At 40.7% G+C, this 23,201-nt stretch overlaps 1 protein-coding gene and 1 non-coding gene across 3 annotated transcripts in view; both read right to left on the bottom strand.

The window, feature by feature from the left end:
* The window catches only part of PDE3B (phosphodiesterase 3B), a 91,547-nt gene that overhangs the window by 42,902 nt on the left and 25,444 nt on the right, over positions 1-23,201 (bottom strand). The gene's annotated exons all lie outside the window — the stretch shown is intronic.
* On the bottom strand, positions 18,784-18,966 carry LOC138721666 (U2 spliceosomal RNA). Its single transcript, XR_011337596.1, has one exon. It is a non-coding gene; the product is annotated as a U2 spliceosomal RNA (small nuclear RNA).

The following is a 23,201-nucleotide window of genomic DNA, read 5'->3' as shown; positions in this document are numbered from 1 at the left end:
TAAAATTAGAAAAAATTGATGAGGTGCCTGAAGCAGTCATGTCTCTGCCTTTTTACTTTCTCCGTCCCCTCACCAGATACATCTTTTCATAAAACCTGTAATGTGCTGGCAGTTGTAGCAAAAAAATTTTTTAAATCATCGTAACTACATCTAATAAAAAAGTATATTAGAATAAGTATTTATAATAGTAAATAGGATATCATACACATACTCAAACAAGGCTACTTGGTTCAACAAGGCATGCTCAAAATAGCCAAGGAGTAGCTGAAATAAGACAGAAACATAAAGAACTCCACATCTTTAGGAACCTCAGAACAGCAAGGCAGAAGAGAAATTCTTTCTTGATTGCTTGGTATTTGCAATGCAGTTAAAGATTTGCAGAAAAGAACTCTGCTCCTCATAATTTTAGCAAATCTTTTAGAAAGGGCTCAATATTTAAGTGAGAAAGTTTAAAAAAACCCAGAAATTTAATATGAATGCCCCAAAATTCATGTAATGAAATACTATATGGTGAAAAAAAGCAAAAGGGAACACTAAAAAAAAAAACCAAAAATTTAAATGGAAAACTCAAAATGTTTCTGAGGTCTTTCTCCCACGGGTGATCTCTGTCAAGTAGCAGAGCTCACACAGAAGCTTACAATGAAATTCTTAATACCTACAATCCCAAAACTTATGGGAACTCGCTCATCAGTAAAATAACTACTCCTCTAGCAATTTTTTTAAAATGATGCAACAGGTTGAAAACTACCAGGCAAGAGGGGACAGATGTACAGGCAAATGCAGATAGCACAAACAGTATACTGCACCTTTCTGCCTGCAAGGCAGAATCATGTAAGCTTCAATTCCTTTGGTAACAAGTCTAAATGACATATTATACCTCCAGTACTACTTACTGAACGAACATAGTACTTCCTCTACAGGAACTGTACTTTCTACTCTACTAACTTCTAAAATACGAAATACAAGAGTTTAAATCTATTGCATGAACCTAGAATGTCAAAATTGTGAATGACATGAAAAAGCTGCCAGGGAACCTCCCCAGGAATATTTAAGGGATATAAAGGAGCTGCAGTCTGTCTCCTGTCACTGCACCATCTCTCTATTCCTGTATCACACATAAATTCTGAGACCACGCAGTTACCCCTCAGATCCAGACAGGGACAACAGCTATCTCTGAACTCAGCTATAGTACAGTTGTATTACTTGTGCCATCCTAAATTTAGCTTTGTAATCCTCAAAACATGTTGATCCAAAGTGCACTGTCAATACTTACAAATGCATTTTCCACTTTTATGTAATGAGACAAGAGCAATGAAAACATTTAAAAAAATGTTTAGATAGATAATAACTCCACAAACTTTTATGATGCAGGATTTATCAAGACTTCATAAAAACCTCCTATAGGCATGCTATTATTTCATTATTTATAAAGATAGTATAAACATTTGCCAGGAATGGCATGTGAACCTGACAGGACAGGAAGGTTTGTCATTAACTTAACATTGAGGCTTGTCATTAACTTAACAAAGTAACAGTGGTAATACAAACATGACATATAAGCTGAGGAGTGACAATTTTAGACCATCCAACAAACAAGAAGACATTTGTCAGACAGTAACGTACTAAAAATGCTTGAAGGGCCATATTAATATTTTTAGTCAGCCATACTAGGGCACATCTATGAAATTTTCCATTCCACTTCACAGTACTACTGATTTTATGGGCAGTTTAAACCCATAAATAATCATTTTGTATAACAGCTAAAGAAAAGTAAATGTCTTTTCATGCGATATAAACATGGTTTGTACAATCTGTAGAAAGAGTAAGAGTTCAGTTTTTCTTATGAAGTTCATTTGAGCAAGATCAAGTTTAACTTGTAAAGTGAAAAGCAAGCTACGTGAATCACATTTAATAATACAACTTAAGTGTATAAAATTACTGCAGAATTATTTTCCAATCTTTTAATCTATCCAATTGGAATTATTTTCCAATCTTTTAATACAACCTCCTTTTTTAATTTTTTTTAATCCCCCTCCGCCCTCCCGGATTACTCATGTCTTTAAAGAACTTAAAACAATGAAAAAGACATTTGCAGTAATATCAAAGTGCTACAAACTCAGAAGGTCAAAAGTATTACGTCAGACATGAACTTTATTATACAATGACACATTTTAAGCTTCACTATCACATTTCAATAGAAATCAGTTGAATAAATGTTATCAGTTGGTCTTTCAATATAACAGCCAATATATTTACAAAACCTCAAGTTTAGCTACATCCTTTGTATGTTTTGAGTTACACAATCTTCCTAAAGTAAAGCAACAACAAAAATTTAGTAATTCTGAAAATAGAAATTGAATGTGTTTCATAATTCTGCTAGTTTTTCTAGCTATGTTATATTTGATTTTCTTAAAAAATAATGAACAGAATAAAATCTTCAGTCTATTATAGAAAAATTCACAACAAGAATAGCTTTCCTATTATTATTTTTCCCAGAAAAAAAGATACATTCCATTCAAGCTGACATCTGCTCCCTGGATATATTGAGCAGGGGAGTTGGAGGAGATGACCTCCTGAGGTCCCATCCAATCTAAACCATTGTGTGATTCTATGAACTCCACAACTGAGGGTGGTGCACAAGTCTGCAGTCTCAGATGAGAACAAACAGATTTTTTAAATTTTAGCAAGTTCCAGTATTTTTTCACTTCAATTTTGTGGGAAATTTAGATAATTTGCTTGTGTATCCACATCTGAACATACTGAATAACCTTGAAGTTAGGATAGAAATTGATTGCTTAGTTATGAACTTCTGGGAGGATAGTGACACATCACTTAAGAGGACACACCACTGAAGTACATACATGGCTTGAATAGGAGCTTTTGCCTTGTTTGCTTTGAAATAAAAAAGGGAGTACATAAGTACTCATTATTAAAACACAAATTAGATGCAACCAAGAGATATTTCCAGTGCTATGAAAATATACATAAAAAGCCTACAGGTCAATTTCTCCATCACCAATTTCTTAATTTTAACAGCAATCCCAATACTTCCTTTCAAAATTGGTTGCATTGATCCAAGAGAGTTTTTTCTAAAAAATTAATTGATGTCTCATAGTCATTAGATCCACGTTTCACACAACGGCTTTCACATCATTGAATGAAACTTTTCAGAAGTAAGCTAATAATGCCCTTACCAAAGAAGTTCCTGAAAAGCTTTCCTCTTTCAAAATGGTCAGAGCTTCTGATATTACTAAGGCTAGTGCCATGCTGTAATATCCATGCAGGTCATAATATTGTCCTCAAAGTAAAGAATCACTAGGGCCTAGATAATAAAGGAATGAACTAAGGCCTTCAAGGATGGACCACCTCCTGACCAGAGGGATGGGAAAAGGGAAGTGGGGTTGCCCGAAGATAACCTAAAGCTAATTAACATCATAAAAATCACACACCTGGGTGGAGACCTTACATGCTAATGTCAGACCACCTGTGTATAATGAATGAGAGTTGTGTGACTCCTTCTTAACCACTGACTAGAGCATGTGCACAAAGATATCTGTTATATCATCAAAAAGGTAACCAAAGAATGAGTGTTATGCAACTTTTTCTTTGTTGTAACCCACATAAATGTCTATAACCCCTCTGGAGGAGGTCCCAGCTTTGGGAACTATCACCTGGCACCACATTTCTATACAGAACGTGATTAAAAGGTTAACAGGTGGATTTTGATTCTGTGTGCTCACTGGCCCCCACGTACCAAGCACAAACCTAAACCCCACCTCAGGGACAACAATAACCTTATATACAACTACTGAACACTATATTCAACAGTTATCATTTGAAACTTCTAAAGGTCTAGGGAGGTATCCTGTTTTCAAGCTACCATTCTGACAAAGTACCTGAGATACCAGAAATCAAATAATTCAGGCAGCTTAATGCACTCTCTGTGCTAAGTGATGCACTAAGGCTACTGCAATGGGCCAATGATGCCCACAGGAAGTTAATGCTGTTCCTACATTTGCTCCAGCTCAGATAACAAGCAAATTATGAACCGTTCCTCATCTGCTGCATCAGAGAAAACTAAACACATTCAAAACCTTTTACCACAACTCTGGCATTTCAGGCTTAAATTACCTAATGGCCATGGTGATATACAAGTACTTCAAGTTTCCCAAATCAATATGGCAGCACAGTTTTACACCGAATCATAACATAAAAGGCCTAGAATTTGCAAAGTGCTAAGTCCCATATCCAAATAGTATTTCAAACCTGTGGGAATGTTTCAGAGGGCATGAGGATACAGTGCTTGGATTATTCATCTGCTGATAGCTAAAGGACAATGATCTCATTCCTCAAGCATATATTCAGAAATTCCTCTTTATGGCATTATTCTAGACAGATTATGTATAATGACTGTCAAATATAAAATATTTGTTCAATGAAACTACAGGATTCGTCAGTAATTATAGAAAAAGTTTACGTCCTCCATCATGTTTGACATGTTGGATATGGAACAAAAATAACTACTGTATACATTAAAAAAGGAGATTATTTTTGCTGGAGAACACTTTCCAGAAAGCGTCTACCACATGTCTCTTGGCTGTGGTGTTCTTTTGGGAATAATATACATCTTTGATCTCTTCGGTTGCTAATTTGTTTTTAAAGACAGCCTGCACCCTCTTTCCCTGAAGAGCAAACATTTCCAAAACAGTTTCCTTAAAATCCAGTACGAAACTGAGAAACTGTAAAAAGAATCACATAAGCCCCACCCATTTTGGAACCTGAAGGCATGGGGGAGGTGTTTCCACTCAGAAGCAATTCTTGAGTCACATTTTATAATATTATGATAACAGAGACTACTTAAGCAGACAGACTGACAGATAAGAGAAAACAAAAATATTTTTTCTTTGAGAAGACACCAGTCTGCACTTGGACAATACTGAAAGCCACTGCCAAGCAGTAACAAGTTTAGAGGTCAAACTCAAGTGCCAGGAGTGCTATCTTGAACAATAATCACTGTATCCAAAGAACGCTTCTGCTGATTAATTAATATTTATTCTGTGATGAGGGTAAAAATGCAGGCTGAACCTTATAGGATTTCCAGATGTCCTGTTCTATTGGTCAAATCCAATGCCTTATGAAAACCATATAGCGTATGGCTACATACAGTTGTTTTTACAAATATGCAGAAATCAAGACTACAGGGCTTCCATCCAGAAAAAGTGGTTATTATGCAGATAAACTGTATTTTTCATGCACATTTAATCTGTGTATGCATAGTTTAGTTCTCTACCATTGTCACAGACTTTAACATATAAACTCTGGCAACTCTAAAACACTGCCAAATTTCTACAAAGAATTATTTTGTTCCAGCTCCAGATGTGATTGTGACTAAGGAGCTACTTCTGACCTCCCTCTTCTCTCCCTCTGACCTTAGTAAAATACTTGTAAAATGGGACTATTTATATTCTTGGGTTGCCCTCTCATAACTGGTTCATTACTGTATCATCAGTCTGCATAGAAAAGGATCGCTAGTGGTAAAAGACAAAAATTTGACTTTTTTCATACTATTAACATGCAAATGCTTAAACTAAATTGCTACAGGCTGCTGGGAAAGAAAAAGTTAAACTGCTGAGAAATCAGCAGACTACATAGTAAGGAGATAAAATCTGTCATTCTGAACAGCACGTTACACCAATAGAGGCAGTGAAAGGCTGGGAGACTGTTTTTCAAACACAGTTTAGAAAAACTTGTACACCACTGGAGAATGATACAGCTACCTGCCTGCGGCAGCTCTCGAACTGAATATGCATTGGACTTCAGCCATTTTAATATATATCTCCACAAAATACGTTACATGGAGAAATATTCTGAAGAAAAAAATAGCTCAAGAGACTTTTATCATCAGGTTAAAACTGTCAGCATGTCGAACCATTGGGACAAATTAATGGGATAGAAATTATGCTAACTGAACCAAAGGTAAATGCTGAGATTCATAATATTAAGGTTTTAATAAATTAAATCAACCATTTAACATTCTTAAATGCTCTGTGCAAGTCATAGCCCATGTTCCTTTGTAGTACTGTAAAGAAAGTGCCAAGTAAACTCTTGGCAGTTATGAATAAATAATAAAAGCCCTAATATTATTGCAATCTTTTGAAACAATCTGATAAATTCCAAGCTTTAAATACATATGCCTCAACTCCAGGAAATATAAATTACCTGATTTCTCAACTGGTAGAAATAGGTTGATAAACATGACTCAAGATATGAGAATTGCTGCAGTTTCATGTAGAGTTGAATCTACCCCAGTGATGCGGGACGTTTTTCTAACCATTAGTCCCTCTCAGACCCATCCATTAGGCAATTAGTGCATTTCAAGCTGCTTTTTTCAGCTGCTCCATCTGAAGCCTCTCACTGTTTTTAAAATACAAAATACTTCAAGTTATCACTCCTCAGAGAAAATACACTGGGAATAAAAGCAAATCCATCAGCAATTACTGCAGAACAGTGATGTATCATAAACTAGCCAAGCCATTGTAAAATACCCACCCACATGTCTAAATGAGTACGGGATAAAAGGTTAACTTAGACCATTTCAAGGAACCAATTCAGTATTCCTTTCTATTCCACATATTTTAGTGTGACCTCATATGTTCTTTACTATAAACCCTGCAAATAGTGAATACAAAACAATTTTCTAATGAATTTTCGGTAACGTCATTACAATACCTCCCTTTTCCAATCTTCCGGCTCGTGCCTCTGGTCCTGGCCCCACTTGTGAAAGCTGCGCTCGAGTGGGGGAACTCCTTCACATGGTGAAGGAGCTAAGAGAGGAGGTGAAGAGACTGAGGACCATCAGGGAGTGTGAGAGGGAGATTGACCAGTGGAGCAGGGCCCTCTCACTAACTCAGCAGCCTGCTGGGGCTGGAGTGTCCGAACATCATCCACCTGCAAGCTGTAAGGTTGGGGTTACAAGAGATGGGGAATGGCAGCAAGTTCCTGCCAGAGGAAGGAAACCTACTCCCCTCACCCATACAGCAAAGCCCCAGATCCCCCTGGTGAACAAGTACCAGGTGCTGCAGGTGGAATCCAGCCCTGAGGATGAGGATGGTGGCTCCCACAGCCTAGAATCCTTCCCTAGGCTGCACCATTCTCAGAAAAAGATAAAAACATCCTCCATCAAGAAGAAGAGGAGGGTGATTGTTGTAGGGGACTCCCTCCTAAAAGGAACGGAGGGACCCATCTGCAGACCGGACCCGCTCCACAGAGAGGTCTGCTGCTTGCCAGGTGCATCAGGGAAGGAGGTAGCTAGAAAACTTCCTTCCCTGGTTCACGAGACGGACTACTATCCTTTGATAGTAGTCCAAACTGGTAATGATGACCTAACAAACAAAAAGGCCAAAGCCATCAAGAATGGCTTCAGGGCAATTGGGAAAGTGATGGAGGGCTCTGGGGCACAAGTAGTATTCTGCTCCATCCCAATGCTAAATAGAGAGGAGGGGGAAGCCAGGAGGAAGAATTCGATTAATACCTGGCTCCGAGCCTGGTGCGAGGAGAGGGGCTTTGGTTTTTTTGATCATGGGGGGGCTCATGCACCCCCAGGCTTTCTCGCTAAGGGCGGGACACATGGGTCTCCTAGGGGGGCTAAAGCCCTTGCCAGAAACCTAGCCAAGCTCATAAATCGAGCTTTAAACTAGATGTGAAGGGGGAGGGGGTTGAGCCCAGGCTAGACAGGAATGAGCCTGGATGTGGGGAATTGGTGATTGGGAGAGGGTGCGCGGGCGAGGACCACCAGCACCTCACCGCACAAAAAGTGGGGGAGAACACACCTCGGGGTGTTAAGGGAGATGCAGGCACTCTGGTGTCAACTGATCCAGTTACCAGGCAGTTGGGAACGAACCCTGTTCCCTCTAGGAGGGCTGAAGGCTCGGCAGCTCAGCTGAAGTGCATTTACACCAATGCACGCAGCATGGGAAATAAGAAGGAAGAGCTGGAAGCTGTCGTAGGGCAAGGGGCCTATGATGTTGTTGCCATCACGGAAACGTGGTGGGACGACTCATATAACTGGAGTACGACTATGGTGGGGTATAAGCTTTTCAGGCGGGACAGGAAGGGTAGGAGAGGAGGTGGGGTAGCCCTGTTTGTAAGGGAGGACTTGGACATCACTGAGATGGATTGTGGAGATGAGGAGGTTGAGTGCCTGTGGGTCAAAATCAGAGGAGCCCACCAGAAGGTAGATTTTGTGATGGGAGTCTGTTACAGACCACCCAACCAAGGAGAAGCAGCTGATGAGCTCTTCTATAAACAGCTGGGGTTAATCTCTAGATCGATGCCTCTCGTTCTGGTGGGAGACTTCAATCTGCCTGATATCTGCTGGGTGTACAACACAGCAGAAAGGAAGCAGTCTAGGAGGTTCCTGGAGTGCGTGGGAGATAACTTCCTTGCACAGTTGGTGAATGAACCAACCAGGGAAGGTGCCCTCCTGGACCTCCTGTTGGTGAACAGAGAAGGCCTTGTAGGGGATGTGGCGGTAGGTGGACGCCTAGGACTAAGCGACCATGAGATTATAAAATTTTCTGTTCTAGGTGAAGTGAAGAGAGTGGTTAGCAAGACGGTAACATTAAATTTCCAGAGGGCAGACTTTGAACTCTTCAGAAGGCTGCTTGGTGAAGTCTCATGGGAGACAGTACTCAAGGGCAAGGGAGCCCAGGAGGGCTGGGAGCTCTTCAAAGGGGTGGTCCTAGCAGCTCAGGAGAAAGCCATCCCCGTGGTCCGGAAAAAAAGCCGGCAGGGGAGAAAGCCAGCTTGGTTGAATAGAGAGATCTTGAGGGATATCAAGAAGAAAAGAAATGTTTATGGCCTCTGGAAGAAGGGACAGGCCTCTTGGGTGGACTACAGGAGGGAAGTGAGATTGTGTAGGGAAAAAATCAGAAGGGCTAAGGCTCAGCTAGAAATTGGATTGGCCAAGTCAGTGAAAGATAACAAAAAATCTTTCTACAAATATATAAATAATAAAAGGCGGACTAGGGAGACCATACAGTCCCTATTGGACACAGAAGGGACAACAGTAACAGGGGATGAGGAAAAGGCTGAGGTACTTAATGCCTTCTTTGCCTCAGTCTTTAGTCGTAAGGAGGGTCGTTCCGCCTGTGTACAAACCCAGGAGCTAGAGGAGCAAAATGAGGCTCCCATGATCCAAGAGGAGGTGGTCAGAGCCTTGCTAGCCCGACTGGACAGTCACAAGTCTATGGGGCCGGACGGGATTCACCCAAGGGTACTGAAGGAGCTGGCGGATGTGCTGGCCAAACCCCTTTCCATCATCTTCCAACAGTCCTGGAAGACTGGGGAAGTCCCACTGGACTGGAGGCTGGCTGATGTTGTGCCCATCTACAAAAAGGGCCGCAGGGAGGACCCAGGAAACTACAGGCCTGTCAGTCTGACCTCAGTGCCAGGGAAAGTCATGGAACAGGTGATCTTGAGTGCTATCATGAAGCACATGCAAGAGAACCGGGTGATCAGGCCCAGCCAACATGGGTTCACAAAAGGCAGGTCTTGCCAGACTAACCTGATCGCCTTCTATGACAAAGTGACCCGGCTACTGGATGAGGGAAAGGCTGTGGATGTGGTCTTCCTGGACTTCAGCAAAGCCTTTGACACAGTTTCTCACAGCGTTCTGCTTGAGAAACTGTCAGCCTCTGGGCTGGACAGGCGCACACTCTCCTGGGTGGAAAACTGGTTGGATGGCCGGGCCCAGAGAGTGGTGGGAAATGGTGTGAAATCCAGCTGGAGGCCAGTGACAAGTGGAGTTCCCCAGGGCTCAGTGCTGGGTCCAGCCCTGTTCAATGTCTTCATCAATGACCTGGATGAAGGCATCGAATGCACCCTTAGCAAGTTTGCGGATGACACTAAGCTGGGTGGAAGTGTCGATCTGCTGGAGGGTCGGGAGGCTCTGCAAAGGGATCTGAACAGGCTGGACCGCTGGGCTGAGACCAATGGCATGAGGTTTAACAAGGCCAAATGCCGGGTCCTGCACTTGGGGCACAACAACCCTATGCAGTGCTACAGACTGGGAGAAGTCTGTCTAGAAAGCTGCCTGGAGGAGAGGGACCTGGGGGTGTTGGTTGACAACCGACTGAATATGAGCCAGCAGTGTGCCCAGGTGGCCAAGAAGGCCAATGGCATCTTGGCTTGTATCAGAAACGGCGTGACCAGCAGGTCCAGGGAGGTTATCCTCCCTCTGTACTCGGCACTGGTGAGACCGCTCCTCGAATACTGTGTTCAGTTCTGGGCCCCTCACCACAAGAAGGATGTTGAGGCTCTGGAGAGAGTACAGAGAAGAGCAACAAAGCTGGTGAAAGGGCTGGAGAACAGGCCTTATGAGGAGCAGCTGAGAGAGCTGGGGTTGTTTAGCCTGGAGAAGAGGAGGCTGAGGGGTGACCTCATTGCTCTCTACAACTACCTGAAAGGACGTTGTAGAGAGGAGGGTGCTGGCCTCTTCTCCCAAGTGACAGGGGACAGGACAAGAGGGAATGGCCTCAAGCTCCGACAGGGGAGGTTTAGGCTAGACGTTAGGAAAAAATTCTTTACAGAAAGGGTCATTGGGCACTGGAACAGGCTGCCCAGGGAGGTGGTTGAGTCACCTTCCCTGGAGGTGTTTAAGGCACGGGTGGACGAGGTGCTGAGGGATATGGTTTAGTGTTTGGTAGGAACGGTTGGACTCGGTGATCCGGTGGGTCTCTTCCAACCTGGTTATTCTGTGATTCTGTGATTCTGTGATTCTTCAAGGCAGATGAAAGCATTATAATAAATATTTTAAAGACAGACCAAGATGGAAAAACAATTGAAATAAACTGGTTATCAGCATAATAACACTGCATCAGAGGAATTCAGCAGTTACAACCACAAAATGATCCTTTCTCGTCATACTTTCAACCCTGAAAGAAAACAAGGCATAGCTCTTAAAAAGTCTTATCAGCTATAGCATTTATTGCATATCTCTAATTATCTACACCCATTACTTTCTCTGAATACATCCAGCCTGTACTTGGAGAAAAGATAACTGATTGCTGGAAACAGAAAGACTTTATCATAATCAAGTACATTGGAAGTGAATTGAGGGTTATTAGGATAGTAACATTTCAAGCAAAACTGCAAAGCATAAATGCGGGTTTCTTAAAACATCACAGTGCTTTGCTGTGCAGAGAACTCCAATATTTGAATTGAAATATATAAAACTCAAAGCCTCATCCAACCTGGCCTTGAACACCTCATTACTTCTCTGGGCAACCTGTTCCAGTGCCTCACCACCCTCACCATAAAAGTCTCTTCCTAATGCCTAATCAAAATCTCCTCTCTTTCAGCTCAGAACTCTTACCCCTCATTCTTTCACTGCACTCCCTGAATTTGAAAAATCATAGGCACTTTTATTTCAAGAATTATTTAAATTTTTAGTTCCTTCAGAAACACAACCCATTTTAGCTTTCTTATTGCTACTGCCTAATTGTTCTCAAGAAGGCAAACCAAAATTATCAAATTCTATCATACGTTATCACACTAAAGGAATGACAAGCCATCAGAAGATCTGTCCTATTGGGGCAAGCAGTCATAGAAGTCAGGTTAGTATCTTTCATTCAGATGAATATTAGAAAGCACTAAGCGCCTTTCTCAGGTGCGTGCTTACAGGAGAGGGAGATGGTGTCATTCAGGCTTCTGATTGCAATGTTCCTCAGTGGGCACAAACCTCTGCTTGTTCTTTCAATTACAAAATTTACAGCATTGTCCCTTTAAGCATTCATCCAGACCCATCCCTTACCTCCTTATTCCAGTTACATTCTTCAAGTATCTCCAGTTATGTTTATTTCATAGAATCATACAATGGTTTGTGTGGAAGGGACCTTAAAGATTATCTAATTCCAACCCCACTGCCATGGGCAGGGACACTTTTCACCAGGCTAGGCTGCTCAAGGTCCCATCCAATCTGGCCTTGAACACTTCCAGGGATGGGGCAGCCGCATGTTCCCCGGGCAACCTGTGCCAGTGCCTCAGCACCTGCTTCGTGAAGAATTTCTTCCTAATGTCTAATCTAAATCCTCCCCCCTCCACACTTCTCATCATAACCTCCTTATCTAGCATGTCAATCTCAGTAGACAAAAAATAAACCTACTTTCATTCAAGTTCAAACCACCATTTGAACATCTCCTTCAGCCCCAGCTTCTTCCCTTCCACTTACAAAAACATTTTAACTTATTTTATTCCAAACATCCACAAGCAGTTTTATCAGGCAAGACAAGGGAAGTGAGAGACAAAGCACAGAAGAAACCATCTTCCTGTTCAATTTTGAGACACAGTCCAAGCTCAGAGCTGGAACTATAGCCTAAGCCCACTTCAGACAGAATCTTACACATTACAGTGCAATCTTCAGGTACTGCACTATAAAGATAAAAGATGTTTTATTGAGCATATACAAAATACGATTTTAAAAAGTATAGCTGATCTGAGAGCAGATTTTTACAAAGATAACAAAACATACATCCTTGCCCATAAGGGCCATTTCTCTTCAATTTCCAGTCTTGTCCTACAACAGAGGAGCTGGGTTTCAAACAATGGAAGAAAAAGAAAAGAAAGAATAAGGTAAGTGTAGTCTTTGTGCCAAATCAGTAGTTTCCATTTTGGAAAAGGAAGGCAAAGACAAGTTAGATTAATTTAGAAATCAATTCACTAATCAGTTTTGACTAGATATGCTTAACAAAGTTTGGCTTCACTTCAGAACCCTATATCTAACCTAACAAATGTCATCCTCCTACGTAAAGAGCTAAAAAATAAACCATTCCAATTTCTACTCAAATATGTCTCTCTTCAGTACAGGTTTTACATTTTCATGATAATGAAATACATATAACGAGCTTTATTTGCTTGCAATTTGAGTTCCTCAAGAGGGACTACATGCATTCATGCTAACAAAATATATCAAAAGAAACAACTATCAATACTTGCTGTCACATACAGCAGCTGCCCCTGCCTTTGGCACTCAAATCAAAACAGACTCTTCCAGTTCCTCAAACTCCTAAAAGCTGGTCATTCAGGTGACAAAGTGGAAGGTGCACAAATACTACAAATATTCAGAATAGCTTTCTGAGAACTCTATATGGGAGAAGATAACTTTTGTTTTTCCCTAAATGTGCTTCATGGGTCAGGTTATGCAGAGATTGTAAACCAATGAGGATGAGGATAAAAGACAAAACATTATTAAATATTGAAAACGGGAATGTTTGGCAAAATTAAAAGTTAAATCTAGAATTTGGATCTTCAGAATAGTATTTTGTAAAAATATTAACAGAATTCTGTAGCAAATTTACAGTAACAGGTAACTGTGTAGCTTGCTTTTGAATTTCATTTTCTCTGAGAGAAAAGTTAGTTATTAATCATTAGGGATACAAGCCAGAAGATTCTTTATAATCATGGTAAAATAAGGTAAGTTTATATTGGGAATTTGGCTATTGTTATTTCCATTCATGTAAGTTCTAAAAAAACCCAATAATTAAGTTTATTCTAGGACAAAGTGATCATGAGATGATAGGGTTTTCTGTTCTAGGTGAAGTGAAGAGGGTGGTTAGTCGGACAGTAGCATTAAATTTCCAGAGGGCAGACTTTGAACTCTTCAGAAGGCTGGTTGGCAAAGTCCCATGGGAGACAGTACTTAAGGGCAAGGGAGCCCATGAGGGCTGGGAGCTCTTCAAAAAGGAAATCCTAGCAGCTCAGGAGAAGCCATCCCCATGTTCCGGAAAAAAAGCCGGCAGGGGAGAAAACCAGCTTGTTTGAACAGAGAGATCTTGAGTGATATCAAGAAGAAGAGAAATGTTTATGGGCTCTGGAAGAGGGGACAGGCCTCTTGGGTGGACTACAGGAGGGAAGTGAGATTGTGTAGAGAAAAAATCAGACGGGCTAAGGCTCAACTAGAAATCAGATTTGCAAAGTCTGTGAAAGATAACAAAAAATCCTTCTTTAAATATATAAATAATAAAAGGAGGACTAGGGAGACCATACAGTCCCTATTGGACGCAGAAGGAACAACAGTGACAGGGGATGAGGAAAAGGCTGAGGTACTTAATGCCTTCTTTGCCTCAGTCTTTAATTGTAAAGAAAGTTGTTCCCTCTGTGTACAAACCCAGGAGCTAGAGGAGCAAAATGAGGCTCCCATGATCCAAGAGGAGGTGGTCAGAGCCTTGCTAGCCCGACTAGACACCCACAAGCCTATGGGGCCGGATGGGATTCATCCAAGGGTATTGAAGGAGCTGGCGGATGTGCTGGCCAAACCCCTTTCCATCATCTTCCAACAGTCCTGGAAGACTGGGGAAGTCCCACTGGACTGGAGGCTGGATGATGTTGTGCCCATCTACAAGAAGAGTCGCAGGGAGGACCCAGGAAACTACAGGCCTGTCAGTCTGACCTCAGTGCCAGGGAAAGTCATGGAGCAGGTGATCTTGAGTGCTATCATGAAGCACATGCAAGAGAACGAGGTGATCAGGCCCAGTCAACATGAGTTCACAAAAGGCAGGTCTTGCCAGACTAATCTGATCACCTTCTATGACAAAGTGACTTGGCTGCTGGATGAGGGAAAGGCTGTGGATGTGGTCTTCCTGGACTTCAGTAAAGCCTTTGACACAGTTTCTCACAGCATTCTGCTTCAGAAACTGTCAGCCTCTGGCCTGGACAGGCGCACGCTCTCCTGGGTGGAAAACTGGTTGGATGGCCGGGCCCAGAGAGTGGTGGGAAATGGTGTGAAATCCAGCTGGAGGCCAGTGACAAGTGGAGTTGCCCAGGGCTCAGTGCTGGGTCCAGCCCTGTTCAATGTCTTTATCAATGACCTGGATGAAGGCATTGAGTGCACCCTTAGCAACTCTGCAGACGACACTAAGCTGGGTGGAAGTGTCGATCTGCTGGAGGGTCGGGAGGCTCTGCAAAGGGATCTGAACAGGCTGGGCCACTGGGCTGAGACCAATGGCATGAGGTTTAACAAGGCCAAGTGCCGGGTCCTGCACTTGGGGCACAACAACCCTATGCAGTGCTACAGACTAGGAGAAGTCTGTCTAGAAAGCTGCCTGGAGGAGAGGGACCTGGGGGTGTTGGTTGACAGCGACTGAACAGGAGCCAGCAGTGTGCCCAGGTGGCCAAGAAGGCCAATGGCATCTTGGCTCGTATCAGAAACGGTGTGACCAGCAGGTCCAGGGAGGTTATTCTCCCTCTGGACTCGGCACTGGTGAGACCGCTCCTTGAATCCTGTGTTCAGTTCTGGGCCCCTCACCACAAGAAGGATGTTGAGGCTCTGGAGAGAGTCCAGAGAAGAGCAACAAAGCTGGTGAAGGGGCTGGAGAACAGGTCTTACGAGGAGCGGCTGAGAGAGCTGGGGTTGTTTAGCCTGGAGAAGAGGAGGCTGAGGGGAGACCTCATCGCTTTCTATAACCATCTGAAAGGAGGTTGTAGAGAGGAGGGTGCTGGCCTCTTCTTCCAAGTGACGGGGTCAGGACAAGAGGGAATGGCCTCAAGCTCCGCCAGGGGAGATTTAGGCTAGACATTAGGAAAAAATTCTTCACAGAAAGGGTCATTGGGCACTGGCTGCCCAGGGAGGTGGTTGATTCACCTTCCCTGAAGGTGTTCAAGGCACGGGCAGACGAGGTGCTGAGGGGCATGGTTTAGTGTTTGATAGGAATGGTTGGACTCGATGATCCGGTGGGTCTTTTCCAACCTGGTGATTCTATGATTCTATGATTAACAGCAAAATCTCTGATTAAATAAAACCCCCAGATTACTATTTTAAAAATGTTAACTGTTTTCTTCCCTATTCTATATGCAAATGCAATCAAGAATAGGCACTTAAATTACAAAAGAAGTAACAAACATTGTCCTACTGGTTCAAACACAAACACAAAATGACTACACTGGAACAGACCACTAACCTCTCTATCCTGGAATCTTGTCTATGACAAGTCAATAGAAGATTTCTACAAAGAATTAAAAAAAAATCTCTTCTCCTGAAACTTCCCAGTATCCAGCAATCTGCAGCTCAAGTGCTTCCTCAAAGTGACACTGTATTTAGTTGTTTGCAATTAATTTTCTTCCTTAAGCTTCTGACATCTGCAATGTCTTTGTGGAAGAAAGCTAGGAAGAAGTATGATAGAAACTCCTAGACAACTAGAAGCTAAAAAACTTAGGCAGTACTAGCTCAGTGGCCACCGTGGCCGGAGTTCAACATTGACTCAGTACTTAAATATTTGCTCAGCTCCTTTCCCAGGATTCAAAGCCCAAGAAGAATTACATGCTACTGCAAACATGCCCTCAGCAGTACCTGAACTAGTCAGCTATTTCTACACTAAATTTCACACCAATAGGTACATAGTCTTCTAGGATAATTCCATTTGAAAGGAACCTCAAGAGGTCAAAGTCATAATATGTCAATAGGAGATGTCTTCTGTGATGCAATAAATATTTTCCTGTATCCTCATCTTACCTTTATACCAAAAGGAGTAGTTGCCAATCTTACTTCCCATGTTGTGATAATTACCATTTCAAGCCTCATTTCTGCTAGGGCTGGAACTCCAAATATGAACAAGCAGTCAGGGATGGAATTCCCCTTACAAATGTAACACGCAGTGAGATGGTAACCATTAGCCAAAAAGAATGGTCATTTTCTGAAGTAAGGCAATGAGGCAAGGCTACCCAGAGCAGAAAGATAACAACTAATACTTCACAAAACATGCTATTATTCTACTCTAGGAAAAAACATATTAAAGGGGTTGCCTCCAATAAAAGAATTACCCAAAAGGAAATCATGAAATAAACCTATATGTCCGAAATGCCTCCCAAGGCTACACTAGGCATTACTATATTTGAGTTGAAACTACTCTTTTCAGACATTATGCCTAGTTTATCTACAAAACTTTCCCTTTTTTTAGACAGCTGTATATGAACTATCCCTCAGAGAAGTGTTTATTCTGGGCAACAGAGGCAAAAAGTATCTTCACTACTTATGTACAAATATGTTTGATTTGTAACTTTATAAATGCACCTTATCAGCCAACTTTCCTATGAATTGCTGTATAACACATGCTAACAAAACTCAAGCTATACCCATTGAAGTCTCCTAGACTTTCAGGCCTATTTCTGATAGGTGCTAGCTTTATTCACATTTAACTGCCTATCTGAAAATAAAGCAACAGTCAAATGAATAGTAGGACGAGGAAATTTACAGGAAGAAGTTTCTTAATCAGAGCCCAGTTACAGTTTCACAAACTGATAGAAAATACAGGATGCTAACTCAGAAGCCTGAGACAAGAATGGTTGCTATAGGTTGTACTGCAATTAGGAAATGTAATAAAAGCTTGTTGCTTTGTCTTAATTTAAGATAATTATGGTTAACCCAGAGGCATACTTTAAAATTTTATTTTAAAATTTTATACCCTTAGTTCAAGGCGAGATAGTAACTGTTTAAACTGTTTAACAAATTAAACAAGTTCATTTTTCAAAAAATCATTATAGAAATGGAATGTATTTTAATATCATCCCAGAGCAACGGGTTTTAAATTTGAAATAGCATGTTAGAAGACTATAATTCATAATCAATGAGTTACTTAAAATAAATAAAAAATTACTTATTATTTTTACTTTAAACACGTGACCTAATGAGGGAAGAGTGACCTTTTCTCTCTCTGTAAAACTGTACATTGGGATCCCTGGTGTGTCTGCCTTTTGAACTCAGTGACACTGAAAGGATAAGTTTTGGAATAATCAATTTATTTACAAAACTACAAAGTTTGCTTTCTGTGAACAAAAGCAGAACCTGTAAAACAAATACTTGCCAGAAACACAAAACATATGTCTAATATGCAGCCATTCCTCTGCAAGTATGCAAAGACAGTTACAGTAATTCCAACTGATCTTACACAATACATCATCAACAACTATCCCCTGCAAAAGGAAATTAATGTAACAGCATGGTATCATTTCTCAGTGAGTGCATTTTTCTGTTGTTCATTTGTTTCCAGGCATTTTACACAAGAACGTCTGCTATCGCTGCGCAGAACTTTGTGTGGCATCATCCTGCAACAAAAAATCCTAACGGCAGACAGCTATAAAACTCCAGGAAACAGGAAAACTATATATTACTGCAATACAATCAGTCCAAGAATATACAAAGCCATTAACTTTGACACGTCAAGCTGGTTTCTAAAATCACCTTACAATAATTTTAAACAAGTTTGTTACTGTCACTGCTAGGTGTAGTGTATTTTGCTACACTGAACTCATGATTGTTGCAAATTTTGCCCAGTAGAAAGTTAAACTCAACAGGCTTCCCTTTTACAGCACAAGAACCAGAAACCATTAGAAGGAGTGAGGACAAGCCATGTCCAAAACAGAAAGAGGCAGTTCTTTGCTAACAGGCAGTAAGTAACCTGCCTTATCAAAGAAAGATGTGGATGCAAGAAGTTTAAGTTCAAGGGGAAACGGGGCAAAAGGACAAAGTGCTCATAAGTTGAAGGGGAGATTGAAAAGGTACTAAATTGCTAAACCACATTAGGAAGTCCCCTGAGCTGAAAACAAGTGGAAATTGGGAGAGTGTAGGAAGCAGGATTGGGGGAAAGAGTGTCATGTATTTTTATCCTTCCATCAGCCTCTGATTATGGCTACTTTCTTACCCCCGCCCGTTCTTTAAGGCATTTAATTGCACATTACCACTTGTAATGGATGGGAAGATGGCAACTTACCATCACTGGTTTTATTTTTTTTCCCTCGGTGTGCTGCTTCTGGAGACACTGCAATAACAGGCAGATGCACAGGATAGACTGAGAAAGTTCTAATCCATCCTTTCATCCCCAAAATCTATTTAATATGATATCTTCAAGTCAAGGATATAAAAGATATTTAGCTAAGAGGAACAGATGTTAAACTTGACCTCAGACAAAGATCTGATATTAAAGACGGGATATTATGCTAATTGAACTCTTAATCTGAGCCAGTTTTATGTTTTTATAATAAGGACACTCACAAGTAGTTTCACCATTTGTTTAAGAACAGTTTGCTGAATTAAATGTCATTTCCTAACTTTAACTTTGCTATTAAAAACTGGAGAAAAAATTCTTATAATAGGAAAATATGGTCAAAGGGAATGAAAATTCAATGAAGACCTAGAAGAAGCAGCAGTAAGGACAAATGAGTAATAGCACCTGCACCTACTTAACTTTTATTAATCTGAATTAAAACACACCACGCTATTCTGAACAATAAAAATGTACAAGATACGTTTAGAGATTTTACCAAATTGGGGGGATCAGACAGTACGTGCTGGGGCAGGGCTGCCAGTCAGAGGGACCTAGATAGGTCGAACATGAGCCTGCAGTGTGCCCCAGCAGCAAAGGCAACCACCAGCAAGCTTGTCTATATTCACAGCTGCACAGCCATTAGATCGGAGAAATGATTGCTCCCTCTTCTCAGTTCTTGTGAGACCATATCTAGAACAGCAAATTTAGTTTTGGGCTCCTCAGTACAAGACAGACATTAATAAAATGGAGCAAGTTCAGCAGAGGGCTACCAAGACAACTACAGGACTAGAGAATCTACCCCGTGAGAAGAGGCTGGAGGAGCTAGGCTTGTCCAGTCTGGAGAAGCGATGGTTTTTGGGGGCGATCTAACAGCAGCCTGCCAGTGTTTGAAAGGAGGCCATCAAGACAACAAAGCCACTGGTGCATAGTGGGAAGGTGAAAGGCAAGGCTGAAACAAGAGAATTCAGAACTCTTGTTGAAACAAGAGAATTCAGACTGGACATAAGGAAAAAAAAATTCACAACAAGGACAGACAAGCAGTGGAAGAAGATGAAGTACAGTGGCCAGAAAGGCTGTGTAGTCTCCATCCTTGAAGGTTTTCAAGGCCACACTGGATTGTACAATGTAGCAGTACAGGAAAAGTAAAAAGATTGATGTGGACTTCAAGACTTGCACAAGGGCACATTCAAAGTGGACCTTACTTAGCTTGACCTTCTCACTCGTACAGTTACTAATGCCCTCCCATGACCCACAGGATTTTCTTTCATTTTAATCTAATTTAAGTTAATTTTGAACAATTTTTCCCAGGTTTTATTTAGTTCTGAATGTTGCTGCTTCTACTCTTCAATCTGAAGAAGAGATTCTATGCTTGTCATTTTTATTCCTGCCTTATTAAGCCATCTGGCAACACCACTTCCTATAAACCCTTCAGCTTCACTGTTTAGCGCACCACAACTGCAGTCCCACTACTATTTCCTTTACTTTCATAAAAAGTAAATCTCTTGCTACAGGTAATTTTATTCAGTGTGGGTGTACTGCAAATATAATCAAGGACAAAACAAAATTCACAGAAGTTATTAAGCCAACTCCACTCCAACTCCATTTGACACAAAGACATGCAGTAAAATATTCCAAGAGTATCATTCCGGTTTTTCCAAATGTATAGACTCATGACAAAAATCTGTAAGCAAACATGTTTCACTTGAACTGGAAACTATATGCTTGCTTTCATTTCTAATAGTTCTATTTCTAACCTTAAGATGAGGTATGTGAAAGCTGTACGGTACAACATATACTCCTTTTAAATTCTCATTCTAACTGTGCTATAGGGAAGAAGAAAAAAGTCTACCCCTTTAAAGCAATAGCAAAGAGAATATTTATTTAGCCCTCCTTATCGTCTCCAGCAAACTAGATGCTGTGACATATGCAACAGAAGATACAACTGCTAATCAAAATAGAATATATAAAAAATAAAGTATGACTTTGCGAACAGTAAGTATGCTTATTTAAAGCAGCAATCACTTTGGCCTAATCTAGTTACATACTTTCGTCTTCTCTAAGAGCCTGCCCACAGCAGATAAACACACAAACCTTCTTGTGCAGCACCAACTGACGTCAGCAGTCGCTTAGGAACAGCGTTTGGTGCAAAAGTGGTAGTACCGAAACTATGTTTACAATTGAAAAATAATGACAGTGTGCAGGGCTCACCATAGCTTCAGGAAAAGAGATACAAAGTCATAAATAAAAACTACAAAACATCTTTTCTAAAACTTCATGGGATTTTCAAAGGTTGTTTACATGTTTAAAGATCTTGGAGTGAACACTAATAGATTTAATTTTCTATATTTTAAATAGAAAAATATATATACTTAAAATTTAAATGGCACGAATTCCACTCCCATCACCCCACTACCACTCCGACCACCCCCCAAAAAATCCATCAGTTTTGGAATGCATGCTTTGAGCTTCTTTCCCTTCTGTTTAATCTGTAAACAAAAAATTCAAATGCAGTAACAACTTCATTGGGTAACTGTTTACAGGGACTAAGTCCTGTTGTTCCCATAGCAGGAAAACAGAAGATGTCACATAACCACCTGCACCAAAAGAAATAATCATCCCATCACTATTTTCAAAATATTCAAATCTTTAGAAAATCTATGATTTAAGGAACTTAGAAGCGCTCTACTTCAAAAACAAAAATTATCCTGAAGACCTTCAAGATTAAAGAATAAAAAATTATGCAGCTGCAAAGTTGCTTGTGACAGCTTCCCAAATAAATTTAATTTTACAGTTACAGAATTTAAATGTAGAAAGAATGTGTGTGAAAATTGTATGTACAGGTTTATTTATTGGTCCACAGTAATTTAAAAATAAAGCCCAACTTGAAGTACCCTTATATTTTCTATTCTACAACAACGTATTATAAAGTTTCTAATCATTTATTACAGTTTTTGAAACTTATTGAATAAGAAAAAAATTTGCCTGGTTTGCATAAGTTCAAAAAATGTTATTTAAACTAAGTGCTAGATTCACGTATTACACAACCAGTAGGCATGCTCCAGATTCCGGCTATGGAAATTAAGCAGTTTTCTCATCAGAGCTGGGCCTAATAGGAATGCACTGTAACGTCAGATACCATAACAGAGCGAGTCTGTATCTTGTGTGCTCGCATTTCTCCTGTTAGCTCTGAGAAAACATGAAGGAAGAAGCTAAAACTAGAATGGTCAAAAAAAGGGCATTGCCGTGAGGAAAACTGAATAACATGAGTAAACATTATAAAAACCAGAATGCTTATTTTCATATTCTTTTACATATTTCCAATATGAAACCTCACATTCAACAGCCGCTCTCAACCCTTGAACTATAATTAGTTTCTCAAACACAAGAAGCTGTGCATGCATTTATCACAGTTTTTTTTCTGTATACATCATCAACCAAGAAGCTCCATGGCAAGAGAACACCATCTGCTTCTTCCTTTAAGCTGACATAAGAATTGGTATAAATTTGGGAAGGCTAACTAGAACATACACTTTATCAAATGGAAGTGATCAAAGTAATTTCATATACAAAATGAAAAAACTATATAAAAGACAATAACAGGGATAACTCTTGTTCTTTAAATATTAACTTCCTGACATGTAACCTGCTTCACAGTTTTACAAACAAACAGTTTTACATAGATTTAATCCAATTCAGCCCTAAATATCCAAAGCCAAGACAAGGAAAACAAGCAAGTATCTACTTAAGATCAAATTGATGTTAATGTGTGGTTTCATTCATCATAGCATTTTTCTGGTCTGCTACCAGAAGTGGGAGAAAGCTGCTTCTGTGATTTCAATACACCCCTAAAGAATATTGTCTCTGGACAATGTCCAGAAGTAATTTGGGCCAAGAATAGCTATTTGATCCCAAACTGAAACATTCCAACACCAGCCAAAGTTCTAAGTAGTTTATCTGGATGTCAGGCAGAGAGACCTGAAGAAAAAAATTTGCTCTACTAAACTCAGCAAAGCCTTCCTCAATTATTCTGTTAGAGTTCAGAAATTGCTTCAGCTTGCTTTCTGATTTACACTCCTATACAAGGACTCCAAGTCAACTTTTCCAGGATTCTGAATTTACTTCTCATCACAGCTCCCACCATGACAGCTAAGAACCGAGTCGCCAGTTTTCTAATACCCTCGGGAAACAATGCATCATTTTTTTCCTGCTGTATCTGGAAACAATCAAAGTGCCAAAGGGAGCAACTAGCTGTTCAAATTGCTATACTTGGACAAGTCTTCAGGGACTAGAACACAGTTCAACTGTGCTTCAAGAGACAGTACCAGTGGAAAACTGGCACCCAAGGCTCACTGCTGGTTGAACTCCCATACAGAGACATTCAGAAGACAC

This window comes from Phaenicophaeus curvirostris, chromosome 5 (assembly GCF_032191515.1).
Source record: "Phaenicophaeus curvirostris isolate KB17595 chromosome 5, BPBGC_Pcur_1.0, whole genome shotgun sequence".
Taxonomy (NCBI): Eukaryota; Metazoa; Chordata; class Aves; order Cuculiformes; family Cuculidae; genus Phaenicophaeus; species Phaenicophaeus curvirostris.
Note: the sequence above shows the minus strand (reverse complement) of the source record. Positions and strands in the feature narration are given on the sequence as shown.